The sequence below is a fragment of the Callithrix jacchus genome, chromosome 19 (genome assembly GCF_049354715.1).
Source record: "Callithrix jacchus isolate 240 chromosome 19, calJac240_pri, whole genome shotgun sequence".
Taxonomy (NCBI): domain Eukaryota; kingdom Metazoa; phylum Chordata; class Mammalia; order Primates; family Cebidae; genus Callithrix; species Callithrix jacchus.
In genome coordinates, this window is record NC_133520.1 from 18,195,737 (window position 1) to 18,222,280 (window position 26,544).

Here is a 26,544-nt window from a genome sequence, read left to right on the forward strand (position 1 = left end):
TATTCATTATTGGACTGAATCTGCTAAGATTATATTGGGAATTTTGCATCTCTGTTCATGAGAGACATAGGAGTGTAGTTTTCTTTAATGTCTTTGTTTTGTTTTGGCATTAGTGAAATGCTGGCCTCCTACTATGAATTTGGAAGTATTCTATCTTTTGAAAGTGATTATAGATAATTGCTGTATTTTATTTCTTAAATGTTTGATAGAGTTCACCAGTGAACATATCTGGGTCTGGTGCTTTCTGTTTTAGAAAGTTATTAATTATTGATCCAATTTTTAAATAGATATAAACCACTCCAGATTGTTTATTTCTTCGTGGATGAGTTTTGACATATTGTGTCTTTCAAGAAATTGGTCATTTTCATCTAGGCTATCAAATTGATGAGCATAGTGTTGTTCAATGTATTTCTTTATTATCCTTTTAATGTTCATGAGGTCTGTAGTGATATACCTACCTTCATATCTGATATTAATAATTTATGTCCTCTCTCTCTCTTTTTTAAAATTAGCCTGGCTAGAGGCTTATGTATTTTATTGCTGTTTTCAAAGAACCAGCTTTTGGGTTTTTTGATTTTTTATAATTGATTTTTAAATTTTATTGATTTCTGCTCTAATTTTTATAATTTCTTTTCTTTTTGCATTTAATTTGGTCTTCTTTTTCTACTTTCCTAAGGTGGAAGCTTAGCTGATTGATTTTAGATCTCTCTTCTTTTCTAATATAGGTACTCAATGCTATAAATTTTCCTCTATACACTGTATTTGCTGCCTCCCACAAATTTTGATAAGTGTTTTGTTTTTGTTTTTATTTGGTTTGAAGTATTTTGAAATTCATTGGAGATTTCTTCTTTGACTCATGTGTTATTTAGAATTATGTTTATTCTCCAAGTTTTTCAAGATTTTCCAGCTATGTTTCTGTTGATTGCCAGTTTAATTCTTTTGTGTGATCTGAGAGCAAACATTATATCATTTGTATTCTTTTAAACTTGTTAGGATGTTTTTTACAGCCCAGAGTATGTTCTGTCTTTGTGACTGTTCCATGTGAGCTTGAGAAGAATGTGTATTCTGCTGTTCTTGGGCAAAGTAGTCTCGACATGTCCATTTTATCTAGTTGACTAATGACGCTGTGGATTTCAATGGTGTCCTTACTGATTCTCTGCCTTCCGGGTCTATTTTTTAATAGAAGGGTATCGAAGTCTCTAATAATAATAGTAGATTAATCCTCCTTGTAGTCCTATCAGTTTTTGCCTCATGTGCTCAAAACTCTGCCGTTAGGTGCATACTCATTAAGGATTATTATATCTTCCTGGAGAATTGATCCCTTTATTACATAATTTGGCACCTTTTAAAAGCCAGTATCTAAATGATTGTTTTTAAGCTGCAGACTTACAAGTTCAAATATAGCCAGCATACATAAATAATTGTGTATAATATTGAATTCAAATACCAGATTTATAATTCAGGATGAGAATTAGATGACTTTATTATTTATACATTTAATTAATTTCTTGCATTTATGTTTGACTTACATTGTTAATGACAGAAGGAAAGAGATGATTCATTTATTCATTATCACCTGTGTGTCAGGTGGTATTATGCTGGAAATACAATAATAAGCAAGAGAGGCAGGATCCCTGCCATCTGGAGCTAATGGCCTAATGTAGAAAACAATTAATAAATAATATTTATTCCTGGTGTTAGGGAAGCTCTGAGTACACAGGCTATAGATATCTTTATATTTTCTTCAGAGTTGTGCAGTGATATGTACATAGGACAGTTATTTCTATAATAAATGGATTGAATAAATTGTATGGATTACTGCAGTGAAAATGGGAGCAGATTTTGGGAGGTGCTTTTGTATAATGATGGAGGTGCCATCATTGTCAGTAATGTTGCTCATGAAGCTGATGGTCCTGATGCAAGTGTGGAAAATGGAGCATCATATCATCAATGTGAAGGAAGTGCATTCTTTGCCATACCTGCTTTGGCTATCTGCCCAGTTCCTGAGATTGCGGCATCATCCATCTTCCCTCAGGGCAGCTGAGACTCAGAGCTACTTTCCTTGTTGTTTTGCCCACCTATGAGACTTTCTGTGAGACTGCAGTCAGTGTCCTGCTTTGGACTCCAGCAGCCCAGTCTTCCATGTTGCACCTAGGTCCCTGTTCTATTCCTCTCTTCTTGCTCATATGAGTGAACATCAACTACAGCTCTAATTAGTAAATTTTTAGAAAACAGTTTTCCACCTCCAAAAGCAAATGGCATTTTTTTGCAAACAAATCATTTGTCCTGATTGGTGAACTATGGGTTTCAGGCTTTGTGGTGATTACTTTTTTTTTTTTTTTTTTTTAACTCAGAGGATTAAAGTCATCCTAAATTGACTTAGATCTCCCTCAAGAAAGAGAGAAATACCTGTGAGCTCATTATCTTTGAGGCTGAGAGGTAAGGTTAAATGCTTGGGTAGGCACGGTAGAGAAGGCAATCTTGTATACTTGATCCATTTTGAGTTGATTTTTACTGTAATCCTCTAGAGGCAGAACAAATTATGCCTGCATTTGGCCATGCACTTAGAGAGGTATAATGGCATTTAGTGACGCTAAGGGTGCTATGGGTTTCCATGAGAAAACTAGATGTCCTTCACTGCTCCATACAGAGCTGAGCACTTTGTGCTACTCATTGCTTTACAGCTCCTTGAAAGAATAGGGATTGCACTGGTTTCCTCTTCAGCTTGTTTATGTTAAATGCTGTCCCATTTTCAATGCCTCTCAAGAGAAGCTCATAAAAGCAAAGACCCCACAGAGATAGGAGAACCTCAGGGGACCTCTGTAGATGTGAGAAGAAGAGCATTTAAAAGATTTCAATTTTACCCATAGACCTAGTTAGCCCTGGCTGTAGTATAATTTCAGGGAATATGTCATAACCTGCCCCATTACGGCAGAGTGAAGAATTGAATCCTAGGGAAATGGGAAGAAGAACTTTTCCTACTGTTAAACAGCCAGATTCCCAGGAGTGGCTGTCAGCTGAAATGGAGAAGGCAGAGAGACAAGTAGATTTAGGATGGGAGGAAAGAAGATGAAGGATTCAGGTTTGGAATTATAAAGTCTGAGATGCCAAACAGATGTTTCCAGGGTTCTTTAATCTGATCTACTAATCTTTGTATATCACTGTATCCACATCTACTGCTTTAATTAATATAGACATTTACTATATTTTAACTGGTGGGTTAGTTCTCTTCTTTGTTATTCTTTTAAAAGTTGTTTTAATTGGCTAGGCATGGTGGCTCACGCCTGTAATCCCAGCACTTTGATAGGCTGAGGCAGGCAGATCATGAGGTCAAGAAATCAAGATGATCCTGGCCAACATGGTGCAACCCCATCTCTACTAAAATACAAAAATTAGCCAGGCATGGTGGCGTGCGCCTCCAATGCCAGCTACTCAGGAGGCTGAGGCAGGAGAATTGCTTGAACCCAGGAGGCGGAAGTTGCAGTGAGCCCAGATCGTGCCACTGTACTCCAGCCTGGTGCCTGGAGACAGAGCTAGACTGTGCCTCCAAAATAAATAAATAAATAGTCTTAATTTTACTGATTTGCTAATCATGATGACTCTTTGTTCTTACTGTATTTTTTGGACCTTTGGTGGAATATTGAACAGTAGTGGTCATACAGGTTTTCTCGTTTGTTCCTGACTTTAATGGGAAAGTTTTGAAATTTTACCATTGAGGGTAATGTTGACTCTAGGTTTCTGATAAGACATACTCTCTGGATTAAAGCAGTGCCTTTCTAATCTTGATTTCTTAAGAATAATTCATGAAAGTTTCATCAAATGCTTCTTCTGTATTTCTTGTGAAGAATTATATGGTTCATTTTAATTCTTAATACGGTGAATTACATTGATGGCTGTCTATTTCTCTTCTTTTCTTTCTCCGTCCTTTCTTCCATTTCCTCCTCCCTTCCTTCCCTTCAAATATAGGGAATTGAACTAATCATACTCCTGAGTGTATGGAATACTATCAACCTTGGTGTTTTTCTTTGTTTGTTCTTACCTCCTTAAATGACCATTCTGCCTTCAATTTGTATATTTAGAGATATATGTATCCCTGAGAAATATGCAGTGGGATATAGGTATATGTAGGGGTATATGAGCTTAATTTACTTAAAAGGTATTGTGCTATGAATGTATATATTTTTTGTTCAACACTATGATCTTTGGTATTATAGCTATGCAGATATATATATGTATGCTGCTGTATGTATATGGATATGTGTATACTGCTAAAAGAATATAAAAATCTTTTGTATTGTGTCTGACATGGTTCTGCACAATATTCACGCTATCCAAAATGACTACATTTTACTTATCTAATTCCCTAGTTGTGGACTTCGGTTTCCTCTGTTGCCTTGTACCAAGTGCTGCTCATGTTTCCATAGGACCTTTGAGAGAGTTATTCTGGATTATATACAGAAGAAAGTGTGGCATGTTTGCCAGATTTTCTAATATTGGCCACTTCTTATATTTCTAGGATAAATCCTGCTTAGTCATAGTATTAGGATGCTTTCAGCTATAAATAATAGAAATATCTAACTTCAATAGTCTTAAACAGCAGGAAAATTTATTCTCTTATATTGTGAGATGCCCTAATGTACAGCTTCTTAACACTGTTTAATTCAGTGACTCAAAGACAGCATCAGGTTTCTTCTGTCTTTCCTGTCCTTCACCTCTACATGAGCATTGCCCTTTGCCAGACTTACAGCTACGTGCAGCTGCTCCAGTGCCCAGCAGATGTAGAAGACTTTTTTTTCTTTGACTCCTTTTAGAAGTGAGAAGCTTTTCCAAGAAGCTTCTATTCTCCAACCTCAGTAGACTTTCCTTTGTGCTTCATTGACCACAATTATGTAACATTCTCAGGACTAAACTAATCCTTAGCCTGGTACTAAAACTATCGAAACTGAGTTAGACCAGTGACTCAAACTGGGATGCTTATTGGAATCACCTAGAAGCTTTAAGAAATGATTTAGAGCCTCTCAATTCCAATTAACTCGATTATATTTACAACATTTTATCTAAATTTTTTTTTACTATCTCATGGTCTATTGTAATTATTGGTCTATTTGACTTTTTGAAATTCTTTGTCTTATTTTTATTAATCTCCTTATGTTTATTTATTACCAACTGTATCTGGAGTAATTTCTCTTGATTCACATATTATTTTTGTATTTTTGTTTCTTTTTATGTCTTTAAATCAGAGGCATAAGAGGGGAGCCCCAGGGGCGGGCCTGGTGGCTCATGGCTGTAATCCTAGCACTTTGGGAGGCTGAGTCAGGAGGATGGCTGGGGTCAGGAGTTCGAGACCAGCCTGGCCAACATAGTGAGACCCTCCCCATCTCTATAAAAAGTGAAAAAATAAACTGGGCTCAGTGGCATGCACCTGTAATCCCAACTACATGGTAGGCTGAGTAGGGAGAATCACTTGAGCCCAGAAGTTGAAGCCTGCAGGGAGCTATAATTTTCCTATTGAACACTAGTCTGGACAACAGAGTGAGATGTTGTCTCTCCAAAAAATAAATAAATAAAAATTATTTTTTTTAAAAGAGAGAAACTCCCAACTATTTGAACACATTTCAAATCTTTGTTCATGATACATCTTCTAATATCTCATTCTTCATAGTCATATGGTCAAGTTGAAAGTCAAGAAGCAGAGGATTCTTTTACATATAAGTCCACTGCAAGGGAATGGATAATATTGTTTAGGGAAAGCAAGAAGTAACACCAGTAATTTAATCTACCACCAGTAGGAAATGAAAAATTACAGTTCAATGGTCATGGTAGCTAAAAATAAGAAAATGGGCAATTCTGTCAAAAGCTACAGAAAGCCAAGTAGGACTTGAAAGGACTAGTAGGACTTTGAAAATAATATTTAACATGGCTTAGAGGTGATTGGGAACTTTTACAGAAAATTAAAGTGTTGAGAATACAAGCTTGATTAAAGGGAATTAAGAATAAATTGGGTTGAAGTGTTATAGAAATGAAAAACCATGTGATATGATTTGGATCTGTGTCACCACCCAAATCCTATGGGGCCTGGTGGGAGGACTGGATCATGGGGGCAGAGTTCTTATGTATGGTGTAGCATCATCTGCTCAGTGCTGTCCTCATGATAGTGAGGAAGTGGATTTCCATGAAATCTGGTCATTTATAAGTATGTAGCACCTCCTCACTCACGCTCTTGCTCCTACTCTGCCATGTAAGATACTTTGCTTCCCCTTCACCTTCTGTCATGATCGTAAGATTCCTAAGGCCTCCCTAGAAGTTGAGCAGCTGTCGGCATCATGCTTCCTGTACAGTCTGCAGGACCATGAGCTAATTAAACCTCTTTTCTTATAAATTACCCCGTCTCAGGTATTTCTTCATAGCAATTAAAGAATGGACTAATATACTGTGTTTATGACGAGCTGGAAAAGGGAAGAAAAGAACACACCCTTTTGTAAAATAGGAAAAAACTCAGAATGTTTAAAAGCAGAAGTGAAGGGAGATTGAAGCTTCTTTGCTAGTAATTAGGGAATAATTATAACCTCAGGTCAGTCAGAGGGATGGTATGCGGAATGTATGGAAAGACTAGTTTTAATCATCATCATTGTCATCATAGCTAACATTTATTAAGCATTTATCATGATACAGGCACTATATAAAGTACTTAACATGGATTATCTTGCTTAATCTTTAAAAATTACATGAGATATGCAGAATATATTTTCCCTAATCTACAAGTATGGAAACAAACTCAAAGAGAGTAAGTAAATTGTCTGGAGCTGTCCAGTTATTAAGTGTCAGAGTTCGTGTCAGACTCTAATGGCAGCATTGTTCATCTTAAAGAAGGATGGGTTGAAGTGAAGATGATATACCCTTAAGCCGAATGATCTCCTTCCTATGAATTGTACTGGTGCTGAATAGAGAGAGAAAAAGGCAACTACAGTGGGAAGAATATATAAGTATCATTGAGAACTAAGGAGATATTAGAAAGAGTCACTCTGTAATGAACCAGTTCTCATCTCCCTCTGTCAGGAATCTTCAACTTGACTACAGATACCGAGAAACTAAGAGGAACTAAGGTTTCAGACTTAATGTGTCTACTAATGAAGCATGACTAGTAAGATGCTGGGACCAGGATAAGAACATTAATGAAAAGCTACCTGATTAACAGAGGCTAAATCTGTTAGCAGAGATGTGAGTATATTTAAAATAGATGAGTGAGGGCACCTGGGTGACACTGATCGCAGAAGGGGAAAAAAGAGTCAGAGAATCTCACCTAGGAGAGTACCCTGTGCTTTTTTCATTTCAATTCTTGAGCTGGAAAACCCAAAGTGTTCTTTGTTCAGATATATTCATTAGACCTAAATCAAGCGTTGGATACTGCACAACAAAGAGAGAGCATTGGAGTGGAGGCATAGGGGTGAGGATGGAAAGAGGGACATTAGATTTTTTTTCACTGTATTAACATAGATAATATCAATGACTTCTACTTCCAGACATGAGAGAGTGACTGGAGTTAGACTTACCCTCTTACTGTAAACAACTAGAAAACCAGTCAAAAATCTATGAAAAAACTCCTTTTGGTGATTAGAAAGTACAGTTCTATGACTCCTCAGAGAAGGGAAACAAATGAAATAAGCCCTATGATAATACCAGCTTTCTGCCAGGAGATACTTTCTGGACCATAATACAGACTCAAGAAGAGCATGATATCACTGAGTTGAGAAGACAAAAGTTTGAATTTGAAGCAGCTGAGTGGCTGGAATGTGTTCAGTAGAGAAAATGCTGAAGATCTTTATACAGTGCCTCTTGCAACTATGGCTGACTGTGATATGTAGGCCGAAACTGCATAAGCCAGGCAAAGAATTACCAGGTATCTGTAAGCTGAATATTTCTAGAGGCAATACAGGGCTGGTAGAACTTTGAGTTATTACCAGCCAGGGTTTAGGGTCCTTGATTAATATTGAGGGCATTCCAAAATAAGTCACAGCTTAGTTATAGGGCTAAATAAGCCCTAAAGTCTATTTAAAAGTTTTAATAAAGCTTAAAAAAGGATCACCCTAATATGTAAATAAGTTTACTGCCAGTCAGAATACAGTTCAACATCCATTAAAGAGGACATTTAACAATATGAAGGCACAATGTCTAACATCCAATCCAAAATTACCAGGCATACCTAAAAGCAAAAACAAACAAAAAACAAAAAATCATGACCTATAACTAGGAGAAAAATCAGTTAACAGAAGTAGACCTAAAATGACAGAGAAAATAGAATTAACAAACAAGGTCTTTAAAACAGCTGTTGTAAATATGTATGTAATTGGAGTCCTAGAAAGGAAGAAGGGCAGAAAAAATATCAAAGAAATGGCAGCTAAAAACTTTTCATATTTTATGAAAATTATAAACTCACAGATTCGAGCAGCTCAACAACCCCAAGAAGTATAAACACAAAATAAAATCACACCAAAGGAGTTAATGATTAAATTACTGAACAAAATTGATAGAGAAAATTTTAAGAGCTGACAAAAAACATACAGAGGAACAAAGATAACACTACTCACATATGTTTTGTCAGAAAATTTTAAACCAGAAAAAAATGAAATTACATCTTTAAAGATCTGTAACAAAACAGCAAACTGTCAACCTCAAATTCTATATCAAATAAAAATACCATTCAAAAAGTAAATATGAAATAAAAACAAGTCAAACAAAAGCTGACAGAATTATTCACCAGCAGACCTAAAATGCAAGTTCTTCAGATGAAAGGCAAATACTATCAATGAAACTTAGATCTATATAAATGAAGGAGGAGCATCATGCGTGGATACATGCAAAGAATAAACAGCAAATTCCAAAAGGTTATATACTTTATGATTCCATTTATTCAAGATTCATGAAATGATGAAATTGTAGAAATGGAAAACAGATTAATGATTGGTAGGAGTTAATAAGGAGAGGATGAAAGGAAAGTTGGAAGGAAGTAGGTATGACTATAAAAGGGAAATGAGGACTCTGGTAGTGATGAAATGTTGTTAAGAGGATATTTAGTGGGGAAATAGTCTTTCAATAAATGGTTCTACAAAATTAGATACTCATATACAAAAAATGAACTTCAACCTTTGCTTTAAACTAGACTCAAAAATTAACTCAAAATAGATAGTATACTTAAACATAAATATTAAAACTATAAAACTAGAAGTTTTTTTTTAACATTGGAGTAGGCAAAGATTTCTTAGGACAAAATATTTGAAACATAAAAGAAAAAATAATACACTGGCTTTATCAAAGGCATTATTAAGAAAGACACCATTTAGAAAATGAAATTTGTAGCCATAGACTAGTCTGATAAGGGTTTGAATCCAGAATATATTAAAAAAGACTTATGCCACTCAATTAAAAGTAAATTTTTTAAATAGGCAAAAGATTTGGACAGACACATCACTACACACACACACACACGCACACACACACACACACACACGATGGCCAAAGGCACATGAAAAGATGCCCCCTCATCAAGGAAAGGCAGGAAAACTACAGTGAGATACCAACTATGATGAATAAAGTAAAGAGACTTATATATTATTGTTTGTAGGTATGTATAATAGTATTAACTTTTGGAAATCTGTTTGGCAGTTTCTTATAAAGTTAAGCATATGCTTATCATAAGACCTGGTGTTTCCACTTCTATTCATTTACCAAAGAGCAATGAAAACATATGTCCATGTAAAAGAAACTTGTATATCAGTGTTCATAGTAACTAAAATAAGGGAAAAAATCAAATGTCCTTAAGCAGATGAATGCAAAACAAATTTTAGTCTATTTATATAAGGGAATACTCTCAGCAATAAAAAAGCAGTGTATTAGAGATACCCATGACACATGGTTGAATCTCAAATATATTATCCTCAGTTAAAAAAATCCAGATCCCAAATAGTACATGCTGTAGGATTTAATTCATCTGAATTACTGCTATGGGAATTCTGAATACAATTGACACACTTCTTAGTGTAGTTGAAGATCATAAAGACATAACCCAACAGCTTGAGGGAATCTGCTTACAGGTCATTGGTACTGTTTTACAACAGCGTGTCTTAGAATTCTATGAGGAGATCTTCTGTTTAGCACATAGCTTGATATGTCAACAAGTGTCTCCACCGATGTGGCAGCTACTACCCCTTGTATTTGAAGTCTTTCTGCAGGATGGCTTTGATTACTTTACAAATATGAGTCCCCTCCTTCATACTCTCTGATACCAAGTATCTTGAAATGATATACAGTATGTGCTAAAAAAGATTCTTACAGGAGTTGCAGGAGAAGAGGCAGAGTGTCATGCACTGAAATTGTTGGAGGTCATTCTGTGGTGCAAAGGCTGTGGCGCTGACCAGTGCATTCCCTTGTTTGTGGAAGCAGCCTTAGAAAGACTGACAAGAGAGGTTAAGACAAGTGAACTTTGACTATGTGTGTGCAAGTTGCAATTGCAGCTTTGTAGTATAAACCACACCTACTACTCAATGCCTTAGAAAATCTTCGCTTCCCTAATAACGTTGAACCAGTTTTAAATCATTTTATTACCCAGTGGCTTAATGATGTTGACTGTTTCTTGGGGCTTCATGATAGAAGAAAGATGTGTGTTCTTGGATTCTGTGCTCTTGTTGCGATGGACCAGATACCCCAAGGTTTAAAGCAGGTTCCTGGACAGATTTTGCCAGCGTTTATCCTTTTATTTAATGGATTAAAAAGAGCATATGCCTGCCATGCAGAACATGAGAATGACAGTGATGATGATGATGAAGCTGAAGATGTTGAAACCAAGGAAGTGTGGGAGTGATGAAGATGATATTCATGAAGATGGGCAAGAATATTTGGAGATTTTAGCTAAGCAGGCAGGCGAAGATAGAGATGATGAAGATTGGGAAGAAGATGCTGAAGAGACTGCTATGGAAGGCTATTCCACAATCATTGATGATGAAGATAACCCTGTTGATGAGCATCAGATATTTAAAGCTATCTTTCAAACTATTCAAAATTGTAATCCTATGTGGTATCAGCCTCTGACTCATGGTCTTAATGAATTCAGAACAAAGAAAACAGTGACAGGACAAAGCAACTCTGGCTGATCAAGGAGGAGCAGCCCATGGATCCAAAATGATTGAGAAGCATGGGGGATATGAATTCAGTGCTCCAGTTGTGCCAAGTTCTTTCAATTTTGGAGTCCCAGCACCAGGGATGAATTGAGTTACCTCTTTCTTTCCTGCTGTGAGTGATTGTAGTGAAGAGCTTGTGTTCCTTCTAGTAGCGGTTCCAGAACTACGTTATCTATTCTAAGCTAATGATCAATAGATGAACAAAAACCCCAGCAATCCCAGGAGATGGGACCTGATCATGCAACCTGGCAATGGAAAAGGAACCAGCGGGATTTTGGGGATGGGGGTATGGGGATACCGTAGCGGGTGTATTTTCTTTATTTTTCAAAGAAAGTAAGATCCTAACTCTGAAGCTTCAAAGTGACACTGTGGAAATCTGAAACGAGGGAGTGACATGAAGGCAGCTTTTCTTTTTCTGAGGAAAAAAATAGGCATGGGCTACAGGACTATTTAAAATGTCTCATTTACAGTATAAAGCTCAAAGGTAGATGTAAGTTTTACACCTATGAGTATTTGTCCAATTTCTGTCTCTTCCTTACCACTGGGTATCTATTCTTTATATGTACATAAGATAATCTGATATCCTTATTCAATCTTCATCATTTTCATTCATCGTTGTTCCTATGTAGACTATTGGACATTTATTGTAGCACTGCATAATCAATTATAAAAATCTGTAAATGAATTAGCACTTTCATATTGAAACAAGCCTACTAGCCTATGCATCAAATAGCACAATGTTTGCTGTTTATAAAAAGATGTAATGGGATTGGGGGCAAGGGTAATTTCAAGTTATTAGTTTTAAAATGAACTAGAAATTTTGTACCTGGAGACTTTTTGGTTCACTCACCTCTGATAGGGACTTGAATTAGGTTTGTAAGATGGGGTTAGTGGTATGTCATTGCTGCTGAAAATGACAACTCTTTTTGTGTCCTGTTTTTCTTAAAGCTGTCAGTGTATAAGCGGGTTTCTGAATACCAGAACATACTGTAAAAAATGATAAAGGTGGTATCTAGAGCATGAAAATCAGACATAAAGTTCTACTCTTAAAGAGTTGATCTAAGAGTATGGCTAGACATTTAGATATGCAGTCTATTAAAAGAACCTAATTTGGCTATTATGTCTTGATTTGATTGCAGTTTTTTCCTAATTATAACAATTTTTTTTCTCATTGGCCTGTTTTTAATCCTGTACCTAGAAATGCACCTAGAACAAAAATCCGGTACCTAGAACAAAATGCACACTTAAAAAACTGATATTTAACACTTACCCACTCCCCCTGCCCCATCTCTTCTACCCCTCTTGTTGATTGTGGTATCTGATCTTAATTAGATACGTCACATAGTTCCCTCCAGAAATCACTATTGAAACCACTGCAAAAACAAGCCAGCAAAAATACAGTGTAGAGGTTGGCTTGCTTCTCTCTCTTCCTAACTGCATGTTGAAAAATAAGCCTATATTGATCTTAAACATCTGTCAGATGAGTCATACATTGTGTTATTTTTTATATACATGTATACAGAAAATATTTCAAATTGAAAGCAACATCTTATTGGATTTAAAAGTATTACAAGCTGTTGTCTAAAACAGATGAGAAAATTTATAACTAAAAACCAAGGTACACATTGATTTTAAAATGCATAATTAAGAAAAAAATTTCGCACCACTGTACTTTGTCTCAGCCATGTGGACAAGTCATCCATTTGGGTGCATTTTCACCCTAGAATTCTGACTTCTTTCTGTTCAAGCCTTTACAGTGACCACCAGACAGTCCCCCTCATCCACACCCCCATGCTAACACTTCTATTGTTGCCTGGGAAACAGAATGAGACCTGTTTCAAAAAGAAAAGAAAATTCAAAGGTCTAGCCTTACACATAAACAAAATAGGCATCTATCCCCGTGAGTCATGATGTGGTTTTTAGAGTGCCTGTAAAGCCTCAGGCTCCCATATTTTTTCTCTGCTTTTGTAGGATCAAGCTCCCAGATATTTGAAATTTCTTTAGCAAGGGTAAAGTCTTCATTATAAAAGTACAAAATGTGTAGTTGCTGGTGTGAACAGTAACCTATTAACCTGTATGTGCTCTAAGCCAGCGCTTCTCAGATTTTAATGTGCATACAGATCACCTGAGGGTCTTGTTAAGATGCAGATTCTAACACAGCAGGCTGGGGTAGGCTCATGGCTTTGTATTTCTCATAAGCCTCCAGGAAGGTTCTAAGCTAGAACATGTCAACAGAGAGTGCATCCACCTTATCCATGATGCTATTAAAAAGTTAAGATTCGGGACCTCCATTATAGGCTTGCTAAATGAACACCTCCAGAATAAACACCAGGCATGAGTATTTTTTGTACACACACACACACACACCCCCACCCCATACCTCCTCTACCGGTGATTCCAATGTGCTTTTCTGGGTGAGAACCATTACCAAGGTTAGTTTATCTTGATGGGAATTTCTAATGTGGGGGTAGGGATGAGGGGGCACTGTCTGGTGGTCACTGTAAAGGCTTGAACAGAGAGGTTAGAATTCTAGGGTAAACAATGTGCCCAAATGGGTTATTTGTGCACATGGCAGAGATAGAGCTGGAGAATGAGGAAGAAGAGGCTGGGCAAATGTCCTTGCTCCGTTTGTGTTCTTGAGCTCAAATGTTTCATCTTGTTCAACTTTCTGATCACCTTATTCTTTGGGTAAGCTGCCCTAGCAGTCAGTGGGAGAAATAGTTTTGGGGTGAGGGCTAGGGAGGAGCAGCAAAAATCTACCCTTAATGCTCATTCGAAGAGCAAAGAGAACTGATGTTTAAGGTTTTTCCAGGGGGTGTTTCTGGTTCTCTTAACATTATGTGAGTGGGGATTATTCCAGGCAGGCTCTGGTTTGGGAGTGCTATGTGAAACATCCTTCACAGCAAACTTCTCTAAAGGAAACATCCTTCCCAGCAAACTCTTATGTTATTGATACTTATGTTATGAATGAGTTCAGTGAAAACTGTGGACTCTAGCTAAATATGGAAAACAGTTTTTAAATGGCAGCTGCCCAAAGGGTTTGGGAGTCTTCTTCTATAACAAGCTCAGTTGAGAACTTGAGATTTTCTAGGGAGGAACATTTGAAGGGGTCTTGGTGATGGAGGCAAAGTAACATGTACTGCAAGAGGCATAGATGACTCCAGAATGCCTGCATCACCGCCTGGTGCAGGAGATCACCTGCCAGCCAGGTGGCATAATAAGATTAAGAGTAAGCTAATTGCCTACTTTTTTAATGCTTGTGAAATTATTCTTTGCAAATAAATGAGCCACTCAGGCACAGCTCAAGTACTTGCAGTTGGGATGAAATCACTGCAGGGAGAAAGTACTAAGGGGAAAAGTGGGTTATATTAATAGCAGTGTCTAGCCCTCTTGACCATGTGTGACGCCATCACCAGCACTCCCAGCTGAGTCGTGACACTGCTGTAGAAAGACAGCAAGTAAGTGGAAAGGGCAGCAGACCCCAAATAGCATGAGTCTACTGTGACTAGGCATCGCTCTCCATGGTGCTAGTGGAGCAGCTTTCTGCTCTCTGGCTCAGTCTATATTCTTGATATCTACCTGCCCTATGTTTTATGTTTAGTTCCCAGCCTAAAGAAGGAGAATATGGTCAAGGCCACATCCTAAAAATTGACAGACATCTGCAGCCTGGACTTCACCTTCCTCCCCAGGTGGTTTTTGTAGCCATGGCCACAATGCCCACACCTTTGATGGAGCTATTAGCCACCGAAGCAGGTGGAATATTATTTGGGAACAGGGGAAATCAACTTTGCTTAGAAGCTTACAGTCAATAGTGAGGGATTTAAGAAAGGCTGGGTTCATGTATCTTGTCCTTTAAATTCTTTGTTTAAAAAATTGTGTGAGAGAGTGAGTGTCTTAATCCCCCTTCTGCAGTATTCCCTTCTCTGACTGTGGTTTCTTCTTCTGGCTGTCAGTGAGTGTTTTTGCCTGTAGCTGGCGATGTCTCTGGCCTGGGATGTGGACTTGTTCTGAAGTGGAGAAAACTTTAGCTGATGGTCTTGGAAGGAGACTTCCAGAACTTTCTCACACTCATACATTACCGTCCTTCATCACTAAACATTTCTATGTAGGTGATATCGTGTTAAAATGAATAAAAAGAAATTGCAAAGCGTAGAGTAAGAAGTGAGCCCCAGATATTTATCATCAGCTAAACATCTGTTGTCTGAATTATTGCTTCCCAGCCCAGGGTCTGTCATGATGCTCAAGCCAGGGCTAAGGTCAATTGTCTGGTTTTCTCTCTCTACATATATGAGCTCTCCATGGTGCTAGCGGAGCATTTGCATTCTCTGGCTAAATCTATATTTTTGATACTCTTACCTGCTCTGTTTTATGTTTAGTTCTTAGCCTGTAGAAGGAGAATATGGTCAAGGCCACATCCCAAAAATAGATAGATACCTAAAGTCAAGACTTCTCCCTGCTCTCCTGGTGGTCCCTGTAACATGGCCACAATGCCCACACCTTTCATGGGCCAGCCCCAGGTGGATGATGCACCTGGTTATCATTGGTTGTAACTGGTGGATAGCTACCACTTGCCAGCCTGGTGTCTAGACCTTCCAGACGTAATACCTGCCACATTTCTTAATATTCTGCTCTTCAAAAATGCTCCCAAAGCTGCCATGGGTAAAGATTGGCTCTGTAGATTCAGGTTTTGGGAGGCTGTGCCTCTGGTTATAGATTTTCCAGGTATTTTTCCTTTTCTGTATTGTTATTTTTGGCCATACTGGAATTAGGCTTTGATCATTCATCCTTTCTCTTGGACTAGCTGAATTAATCTGAAGCAATTTGTTCTCTGGCTCCCAGTTTCCTCATTTATACATTGAGTGGATACCCTTCTATTTTTGTTGCTCTGTGAAATGAGATATAAACTTTCTCATTATGACTTGATAATATATTGAAATGGGGAGGAGGAATGCATTATTGTGTAAAACAAGGTTTGTGGATTTTAAGTTAATGAGTAGATTCCAAATACAAAGGCTCCTTTCCTCTGAATTGATCATTTGCTGAATTTTTTCTACATAACATAGCATTATATTAGGGGAAGAATGTTTCTGGAATAACATGATTTTTGACCCTTTTTTAATTTCATCTGTGTGATAAAACTCATCAAGGTAATCAAACACATTATACCAAGAGATAAGACTTTGGTCTCATTTTCTAGCTTAGATAAATGCTTTTACTGCTAGAGGTATTAAAATGTCACCTGATTTGGAGTCATCAGTCTCCTAGAAGAAGAAATGAAAAAGCTCAACAAAGGATTCACAAGAGGCAGAAAAGAACTGGGCTGACTTTAACCAGTATGGTTTAGATCTGTAGGCAGAATTTAGACAAAGGTATTGATCAGAAAGACAGGACTAATAATGGATCCATTTGGCAAGAAAGATCCAAACCAAGTCATGGCAAGACCTGATAAATCTTCAAAGATTGTGTTTCTGTGACCCTGAGCTAGGGGCAGTTGCGGCTTTCGAAGCTCTTCAAGGTAAATGCTTCTCTAGTTAGTTGCACCCAGTCAGGCTGAGCCTGGGCTGTGTGGAGTGCCCTTGTCCCTGGGAGGAATACAATTGCTCACCAGGAGCCCTGGGGCCTCCTATAGGACAGAGTTCCCTGGAGCATTTGAGGTCCATTGGAAAGTTTCTGGCATTGTTGAGTCTCAGCAGGGTTGGCCTCTCATGACAAGCCCCAGCTCTCTCTGTTTATCATCTGCCTCAGTGGCCAAGCCTCTGGGGAGCAGTCTTGGCTGCAAGGACTTTGCTGCATCTCAAACTTGGGCCACCTTCCAAATCTGGCTTTCTATTATTTTATGCCTACTGTGCTCCATACCCTGGGATGGGGTGGCTTTAGCTATAATCTCTCTCTCTTTTTTTTTTTTTTTTTTTGTTTTAGACAGAGTCTCGCCCTGTCACCCAGGCAGGGTGCAGTGGTGCAATCTCAGCTCCCTGCAACCTCCACCTCCTGGGTTCAAACAATTCTCCTGCCTCAGCCCGCCCACCACCAAGCCTGGCTAATTTTTTTATCTTTAGTAGAGACACGGTTTTACCATGTTGACCAGGCTGGTCTCAAACTCCTGAACCTCGTAATCCACCCGTCCCAGTCTCCCAAAGTGCTGGGATTACAGGCGTGAGCCACTGTGCCTGGCCTAGATGTGATATCTTTTAAGCTACAGAGGCCCTGCCAGGTAGGTGTTATCTCTGTTTGACAGAAAAGGAAACTGAGACTCATAAAGGAACAAAAGTTTACATGGCTAGTAAGTGGCAGAGCTGGGGTTGAATCCATCTCTATCTCATTCCAAATCCCTTGCACTTTTTTACTATAGCTGTGAAACATTATCTTGGAAAAGTGAACATTTTAGTTTTCAGTATGGCTATTCAGTGGCCTTACATTCATGCTTGATTTCCCCTGGAAAAGCTAGCACATGATGGGAATGTTGGAACTAGGGAAAGAATACAAGACAGGAGCCCCAAAAGAGGGAATCAGATTAGATGTGATATGAAACCTGTCTTCTGAGTATAAACAGATGGCAGAGTTCTGCCTAGAATTTCTACATTGCCTTTGGCTGTGTGGGTCTTTTTAATGGGATATCTAAGAAATTCTAACATCTTTTCTTAATGAGTAAAGCTAGTGTTTGTTCATGAAAGAAAGGGAGCCACGAAATGATTTTAACCTGTAACCTACAGAATGTTTGTACTTTAGAAGCATGTATTGTTTCCCTTGAGCCAAGCATGTTTGCCCAAATACCACTTAAATAGTGCATCTTTGTCTTTGGTTATGCCAAAGACAAAGGGGATACCCCTATGGATACCCAAAGGGTTATGCCACCGTATGGTGAGGTAGGCACTCTAAGGGTGAAATTCTCCTTCCACAGCATTTTATTTTGTGGTTCACAAAGGACAAGGGGCTCTTTAAAATTTATTTCCTCAGCAATTTGTGGTCTAGAATCATTAAAATAGAAGAGTTCCTAGAAGTCATTTAGGTTATAAATTAAAATTTACTCTCCTGGTCAAAGGAAACCTTCATGTGCAGCCCATGTTGATTGAGGGCCTACTGTGTGCTAGGCACAGTGCTGCGGCTTTGCAGGAGTTAGTTACTTGGCTTGGCTGCTCCCTCTCCAGCCTTCTCTCACACCACCTCCCCTTGCTTCCCAAGCTCCCAACTCCAAACACTTGAGCTTTGCTGAGCTATTGAACATGCCAAGCCCTTCCTTCCCTCTGGGCCTTTGCCTATGCTGTTCCTTCAGCCTGGAATCCCCTTCTCCACTGTTTTCTCTGATGGCTTTTCCTCCTGTCTCACACATACTCCCCTTACAGTCTACCCCCAGAGCGGGGAAAAGCCTCCTTCTCCATCTTGCTTTCTTTCTAAGCAGTTTTTAATCCTTACAAACACTTCTAATTTTTAAATATATATTTGTTTCCTGATTTACTCTCTTGCTTTTCCACTAGTCTTTATACTGTGTGGAGGCAAAGGCCAAGTCTGATTTGTTCACCAGAATGTCCTTCGCATTTAGCATGATTCCTGGCATGTAGTAGGCATGGACTCAGGAAATACAGTCATGTGCCACGTAACATTTCACTCAGCAACAAACCATGTAAAGGATGGTGGTCCCCAAATGTTAGAATACCATATTTTTACTGTACCTTTTCTATGTTTAGGTGTTTGTAGATACCCAAATACTTTTCTTTTTTATTGTACTTTAAGCTCTGGGGTACATGTGCTCATCCTGCAGGACTGCTGCATGGGTACACATATGCCATGGTGGTTTGCTGGCTCCATCACCCCTGTCGCCTGCATCAGGCATTTCTCCCAGTGTTATTCCTCCGCAACCCCCCCACCCCCTGCTGTCCCTCCCCTCCCCTGGCCCCCCACCTCCTAATCTACCCCCGTGTGAGATATTATCCTCCCTGTGCCCATGTGTTCTCATTGTCCATCACCCCACTATAAGTGAAAACATATGGTGTTTGGTTTTTTGTTCTTGTGTCAGTTTGCTGAGAATGATGGTTTTCAGATTCATCCATGTCTCTACAAAGGACATGAACTCACCATTTTTTACGGCTGCATAGTATTACTTGGTGTATATGTACCACATTTTCTTTGTCCATTCTATCATTGATGGGCATTTGGGTTGGTTCCTCGTCTTTGCTATTGTAAACAGCACCACAGTGAACATACATGTGCATGTATCTTTATAATAGAACGATTTATAATCCTTTGAGACACCCAAATACTTACCATTGTATTATAACAGCTTACAGCATTTAGTACAGTAACACGGCATACAGGTTTGTAGCCTAGGAGCAATAGGTTATACCATACAGCCTGGCGATATAGTAGGCTGTCCCATCTAGATTTGTGTAAGTATACTTTATGATGCTCACACAAAGATGGAATCCCCTAAAAATGTGTTTCTCAGACTGCATCTTGTTGTTAAGTGATACATGACTATATATTAATTTTTGAATAGACATTATCTCCAGTTGATGAAACTAAAGGTCAGAGAGGTAATGTGACTTCTCAAAGTTACCCCCCTAGTGAATGGCAGAGGTATGATGCTAATTTAGTTCCTGACTCTCAAATCCAATGTTCTTCACTTTACAGTGCTGTGTGACTTTTATTTTAAGAACATAGCTTTGCTGCCACACAGTTGAGATGATAGAAGTAGGTTCTTTTGGCTATAATAGTTATGTCTTAGCCCAAGAAATGAGAAAGTTAAAGAACAAGGTGATCGGACACAACAGGCCGAGAACATTTTGAGGGAGACAACAGCATGTTCTCTATTAACTGGGAGCTCCTTGGACTCAGGAGTCATAGCTGCCCAAAGGCTGGCAGTGCTGTGACCAGAGAAGTCATTTAGCCTGATTTAGTCAACTCTGAGAGAAGACTGGATTGCCTCCTTTTTCTGTGTCCCAGAGCAGACAAAACATGGCTTTGTCTTCTGAGGATACGTGGGCCATGAAGACAGATATTGAACAGCCCCTTTAGGGGAGCGAGAAGGTTGATTTGGCAGCATGAGAATGCAGAGAGCAGCCTGCTGTCTTGCTGGGTCTGAAATGACCTTTGTGTGCATGAAATGAGGGATACTGACCATGGCTGTTGGAGGCCAGTAGGCCCGAAGAGGTAGAAGAGAACAAGTGCTAGAAAGTAGGCTTTTGATCTCCCCCAGGATGCTGATAAGCAAAGCCCATTTTCCCTTTCCTCTGATGAAAAGCTTTATTGTGGCCTTCACTCATTGTGAATCACGATGTTAGAGTGGCATTGTTCTGTCTCTCAGCTTGCTAGAGATTGCTGTGTGAGGTCTGAGCTGATGCCCCAAAGTCCCTCTGGAGTCCCTGATTTGCCAAGACCAAGCTAGCAGAACTGTGGGGGAAGTGATAGGCCTGTCCATCTCCAAAGCCTCCTTTGGATTCAGCAGTTAATTTCTGGGTTCTGCATTTGACACAGATTGAAATGGTTTCTTAAAAATAATTTTTTATTTTTTTTTGAGACAGTCTCACTCTGTCATATTGAGCTTCTATTTAAAATGTTGCTTGATTAAAAGGCTCATGGCTTAAAATTATGGTTTGACAAACTCTATTCTAATTCAAATCCTCCATGGAGGCAATGTTGATCTAAATGAATTCTTATAGAAATTCTTCATCTAAATAGAGATGTTGAGCTTTTAGAGGGCAATCTGTTCTTTTTAATTCTGCCTGAATTTTATCCATGTAGTAGAATGTTTACAGGATTCTCTACAAGTATATGTATATTTTAATATGCGCACATAATACACACACATACATATGTATATTTGTAAGGCTAGGTTCCAGTGCTCACATCTTTAAAGAAGCAGTTGAGGCCGGGCACAGTGGCTCACGCCTGTAATCCCAGCACTTTGGGAGGCTGAGGCAGGTGGATCACAAGGTCAGGAGACTGAGACTATCCTGGCCAACGTGGTGAAATATCTTCTCTACTAAAAACACAAAAAATTAGCTGGGCGTGGTGATGCACGCCTATAGTCCCAGCTATTCAGGAGGCTGAGGCAGTAGAATCACTTGGACCTGGGAAGTGGAGGTAGCAGTGAGCCAACATAGCCCCACTGCACTCCAGCCTGGTGACAGAGCAAGACTCTGTCTCAAAAAAAAAGAAACAATTGATATCCTTCTATCTAGAAGTAATCTTGCATTACATTTTAGTGTACTACTTAATGTTTTATTTTTCTCTTAAAGTTATTTCACTTGCTTTGAAGTGTAACTAGTTGTGTATATTTCTTTCTCTGCTATACTCTAAGCTTTTTAAGGTCTAAGACACTTAACTCTTTATCTTTGTAACCTCTGTAACTCCTAGTGATGTGCTCTGCTACACATGCAGTTAAGGGATCAGTTGTTTATTTGAAAAGAATCATGAAGTAGAAAAACAATTGATGTGGTGGCACAGTTGTTAAGAGTATAGTATGTTATTATGAAGCCAAAATTTCATGCTTGGGCCTCATAAGAATCTAATTTGTGTCTCATAGGCCGGGCACAGTGGTTCATGCCTGTAATCCCAGCACTTTGGGAGGCTTTTCATAAGAAAAATGTCACATGACCAGGACTGTGGCTTGGCCAACTAGCTCACAGATGTATGCTGTTGTTCACAAGATGGGACAGAGAAGACGGTACTGATGGCTCAGTACAAATTAACTTCCATCACTGATAAAAACAACTTTAGCTATATTTAGCTATAGGGCTTATAATACAAGGCCAGCAATGTCAGTGGTATGAAGGACTGCATGTGGGTGAGATGCTAGAGACCACTTTGGCACTAATAATCTAGAACACTGGTTGTTAACATGGACTATTGAGTCTTTTTAATTAATTTATTTATTTTTGAGATGGAATTTTGCTCTCATTGCACAGGCTGGAGTGCAATGACACGCTTTCAGCTCACTGAAACCTCCACCTCCCGAGTTCAAGCGATTCTCCTGCCTCAGCCTCCCAAGTAGCTGGGATTACAAACGTACCACCACGCCTGGCTAATTTTTTGTGTTAGTAGAGACAGGGTTTCTCCATGTTGGTCACGCTGGTCTCAAAATCCTGACCTCAGGTAATCTGCCCACCTCAGCCTCCCAAAGTTCTGGGATTTCAGGCATGAGCCACTGCGCCCGGCCAACTACTGAGTCTTGACAGAACTCAAATGCAAATTAAATTGAATTGAATGTATGAAGACGAGGGTCAGGGAAGGTAGCCATATGGATAACCAGTCAGTAAGAGAAATGTGAGCATTGGCAGATTTGTATGGTTCACGCGCCCACTTCTCGATGTCAAATCATTTTCTAATTGTAAACTGACAGGAAAGAGATATGGTATGTTGAGTGACATAATTCAGCCAACATTTATTGAATGTCTATATGGTATTACTATCTGTAAAACTATCTAGAAGATATTAAGATTCATAAAATGTAGCCTTTTACTTCCAAGAACCTATAATTCTCCTTGAGAGTCCTGTTTCACAAATTCTTCACTACATGGGTGGACATGGTCAACTTTCAGTGCACTTGAGGTTGAGATTTCTCAGCAGTTTTCACTGTTTTGCATCTTAAATGACAGTTCGCTTCCAGAATCTGTCCCACCCTTTATGTCTTCCACTCTTCATCTCTGGTCTGCACACTTAGAGCTAGGGGAATGGTTACGTTCTCTCTAGTTTTGCTCATGGTAATTTTGGTGACCAGGGAGCTGCTAAAAAATTTCTTTAAAAAGACACAGAAAATGGGTGATGAGTTTATGTGTTACAAAAATTATTGCATGGAAACTTGACTTAATTTAGGTCCCTGTGGGAAGTATTAGAAGATGATATTTAAGTATATTATAATTTGTTGATAGGCACTAATGACCTTAGTGAAACTTCACTCTTAACCAGTGATTAGGATTTACAGTGGGCATAACGGGACCCTAATTAATGGAGGTATTTTTGTGCTTCTTTGCTGTTGCCCTTGTTCATTCTTTAACCATGACACAAACAACAGGTTGTTTTAGCTTTTGGATTAAGTGGTCCTCTGCACATAAATGATACTTTTGTCACCTTGCATTTATTTATTTAGAGACAGAGTCTTGCTCTATCGCTCAGGCTGGAGTGCAGTGGTACGATCTTGGCTCACTACAAACTCTGCCTCCTGGGTTCAAGCAATTCTCCTGCCTCAGTATCCCGAGTAGCTGGGATTACAGCCACCCACCACCATGCCTGGCTGATTTTTGTATTTTTAGTAGAGAAGTAGAGACGGGGTTTCACCATGTTGGCCAGGCTGGTCTTGAGCTCCTGGCCTCAAGTGATCTGCCTGCCTCCGCCTCCCAAAGTGCTGGGACTACAGTGAGCAAGCACGACTGGTTGTACTTTGCTTTTAAATAGTACTTATATGAAGATTTTGAGGGGCAGGGATGTCTTTTGACCTCTCTGCAAACAATATGGAAGAAGTTGCTTTTCTTGTTGACACTGCCTTTGTCCTCCTTCAATAATTAAAAAGGCTGTAATTTTTAAATTTGTGGGGAAATTGGGTGTTTGTTGGTTAATTGGCAATATCTACGTGCCACAGTTAGTCCCATTATGCTTCAATTATATTAATTAAACTCTTGTCCTGGAGAGCAGGCATTCATTTATTTTTCTTCCCTGCATCCCTCCAGCTATGCATCTGGAAGCCGCTTCCTTGTGGTTTTGTGAGCACATGGCGCAGAATCCTTGTTTTTTATTTGTATATCCCCAGCACAGTTCTGGCATATAATGTATACTTGATAAATATTTGTCGAATTGAATCAAACAGGTAGAGACAGAGTTTGGAAAATCCATAATGGTAACTCCAGTGATTTCTAAACTTGTTCTCTAGGTACAACAGATGCTAGCCCATACAAATGCTTTGCAGGTCTTGCCATTCCCATCTATCTCATTGTATTATTAAAATAAAGAAAACAACAATATTCATGAAAGAAGAGAGATGGAAGAAAGGAAGAAACCTATTTGAATGCCAGTTTCATGCCAGGCACAACATTAGAAACTTTCACATACAGTATCTTATTTATCACCAAGGTGTTTTTTCCCTTACCCCAGTGGGTTGGTTTTTTTTTAAACAAAAATCCAGCTTAAACCAAAGAAGGAATTGACTTGTTGGCAATCCCTGAGGGTACCAGATGTTGCTGAAGGGCACTGATAAACATGGATCATGACAGAAGTTCTTCTTTGTGGTCTCATCAGTAAATCAGCATCTTTTGGAAAAAAATGATTAGTTGATATATTGACAGTAAGCCATACCAACTCCCAAATCCTTCTTGTTTCTTGTTCAGAGTCAATTGCTATTCACCTGGACGAGGCAGCTGACTGTTTCTGAAGCAGAGTGGTATGTGAGGTAGAGATAAAGACAAGTCATCTTCCTTGTCAGTGCTCTAAGAGGAGATGAACTAGATGACACTGCTAACTGTATTTCTAAAACAAAATGTGATTACAAATAACGAACAGGTACCCTCAACCTCTGATGGTAAATGTGAATATTAATGCTGTGATCCTTTCTACACAAACATGCATTAAATGGACATGATCCTGTGCCCTCTGGTAAATACTGTGTGCCACTTGGTTATTTTTAATTAGCCTTGACGTCCCTATCCCAATGTCCACTTAAGGGCAGTTGATCCCTAGTATTTCAGGTGGTGGGAGATTGGATTTCAAAGAGAAAAGAATTCCTACCCCAAACCCTAGTGATAACCAATACCAGAGTAGAGTTACAGAATAGAAATATCAGCATTCAGCCAGAATGGGAGAGTGTAAACATTTGTCAAACAGCCTGCTTCTTCCACCTTCTGCAAAGCTAAGCATATTAGTGGTTGTTTTCTTAATAAATTATATAATAGGATGTTCCAGGGGACCTATTCTCTGGGTCATTGCCCAGCATATAGAGCACCAATCACTGTTAGTATCATTAATGGTTTATCAGAATGGTCCAGTGGTCTAGAAATGCCACTCCTGTATTTCTTAGAAGCACATTAACTCAACCTAAGCAGCAGAGCTATGCACTAGTTGATCCAATGCAATATCATTCATTTTTCTTGCTTCTACTAAGAGAGCTTTCTCTACCTCTTCTGCAGATCTTGTAATGGATCACGATTTGCAGGCACATTCCTTATTTCTTTCATTGAGGACATTTTAGAGGAAAAACTCCTTTCTCCGTAACTGGCTTATTGGCTTGTTAACATATGTGACGAATGAGGAAATGTGGGTGGTGGGGCATCTATCTCCTAAATGGGAAACAAAGGCTCCGTAGAGTTCTTGCAGTCTCTTAAGGTTACCAGCCTCATCATCATTGAGGGGATGTTCAGCCTGTTTTCCTTAAAACTCAGCTGTTTCATCACCTGAAATCTAAAAATAGTAACACCACACAGGGATGTGAGTAATAAATGCTTTTCCATGATTAAAGGATCTAACCCTGTGCCCCACACTTAGTAGCCGCTCAGTAGATGTTGAGTTTAAATTCCCCTAACATCCTAGGTTTATTAAATCATTGTACCTTTGACTGGCATATAATGGTTATTTTTTTTATCTAGTCCATTTGTTAGCTCAGTCTCTCACCATCTGTGTTCCCTGTTTATCTGCCAACCTAGAAAAACCCTCTTCGTGTGTCTAAATAAAGAGTTTGATTTTTAAAGTAACACTTTTTATATTTTGGGTTTTATTATTCTATTCCACAGAGTGTTCTTATTTCAAAGGAATAATTTTGTGTCTTATTAAAATAGCTGAGACCTTATGTGATTGTAGGTGAGCTTCCACGATCATGGTACAAGAACAACATGCTCTTGTACCCTGGTGCTATTTTTGGCTAACAGAGCAAATGGAAATTCCAGAGCTTGTGGGGACAAAGCCAAATTTGCAGATATGTCAGATTTACTGAGTAGGTGCATGCTGGGTCAGTGTTTATCACCAGAGCCTACAGTAAGTGGAATTAGAGCACTCAATGGGTATTCATTTGGAGAAATTTTGTTGAAGAAGGAGCTCATGTTATATCCCCTTGAAAACCTGCTTATCAGAAGTATTCAGGATTCTCTCACACTGTGTCATCACATATATATTTCTTAATCCCCTCCAGAGTGTGCATGGGATTGAAAGAGGACACCAAGCCTCTGTCCCTGGTCCTCTACCCCTAATTGCTTAGTCCAGTAGTCATAACAATTCATTAGGGTCATAATTTATTAGAGTTTTTTGGTTCTTAGAAGACAGATCCTTGATATATACAGGGGAAAAAACCTACCAGGGGACAGTTTTCCCATTTAAAATAAGAGATTATAGAAGGCTTGGGATATAATAATAGCAGTGATTATTCCCATGCAGATTTGAGATTTTGGATCTACATGGCCCT

At 38.9% G+C, this 26,544-nt stretch overlaps 1 protein-coding gene and 1 pseudogene across 2 annotated transcripts in view; both read left to right on the top strand.

The window, feature by feature from the left end:
- The window catches only part of KCNH1 (potassium voltage-gated channel subfamily H member 1), a 440,309-nt gene that overhangs the window by 247,764 nt on the left and 166,001 nt on the right, over nucleotides 1–26,544 (top strand). The gene's annotated exons all lie outside the window — the stretch shown is intronic.
- On the top strand, nucleotides 10,508–11,395 carry LOC144580363 (importin-7 pseudogene; annotated as a pseudogene).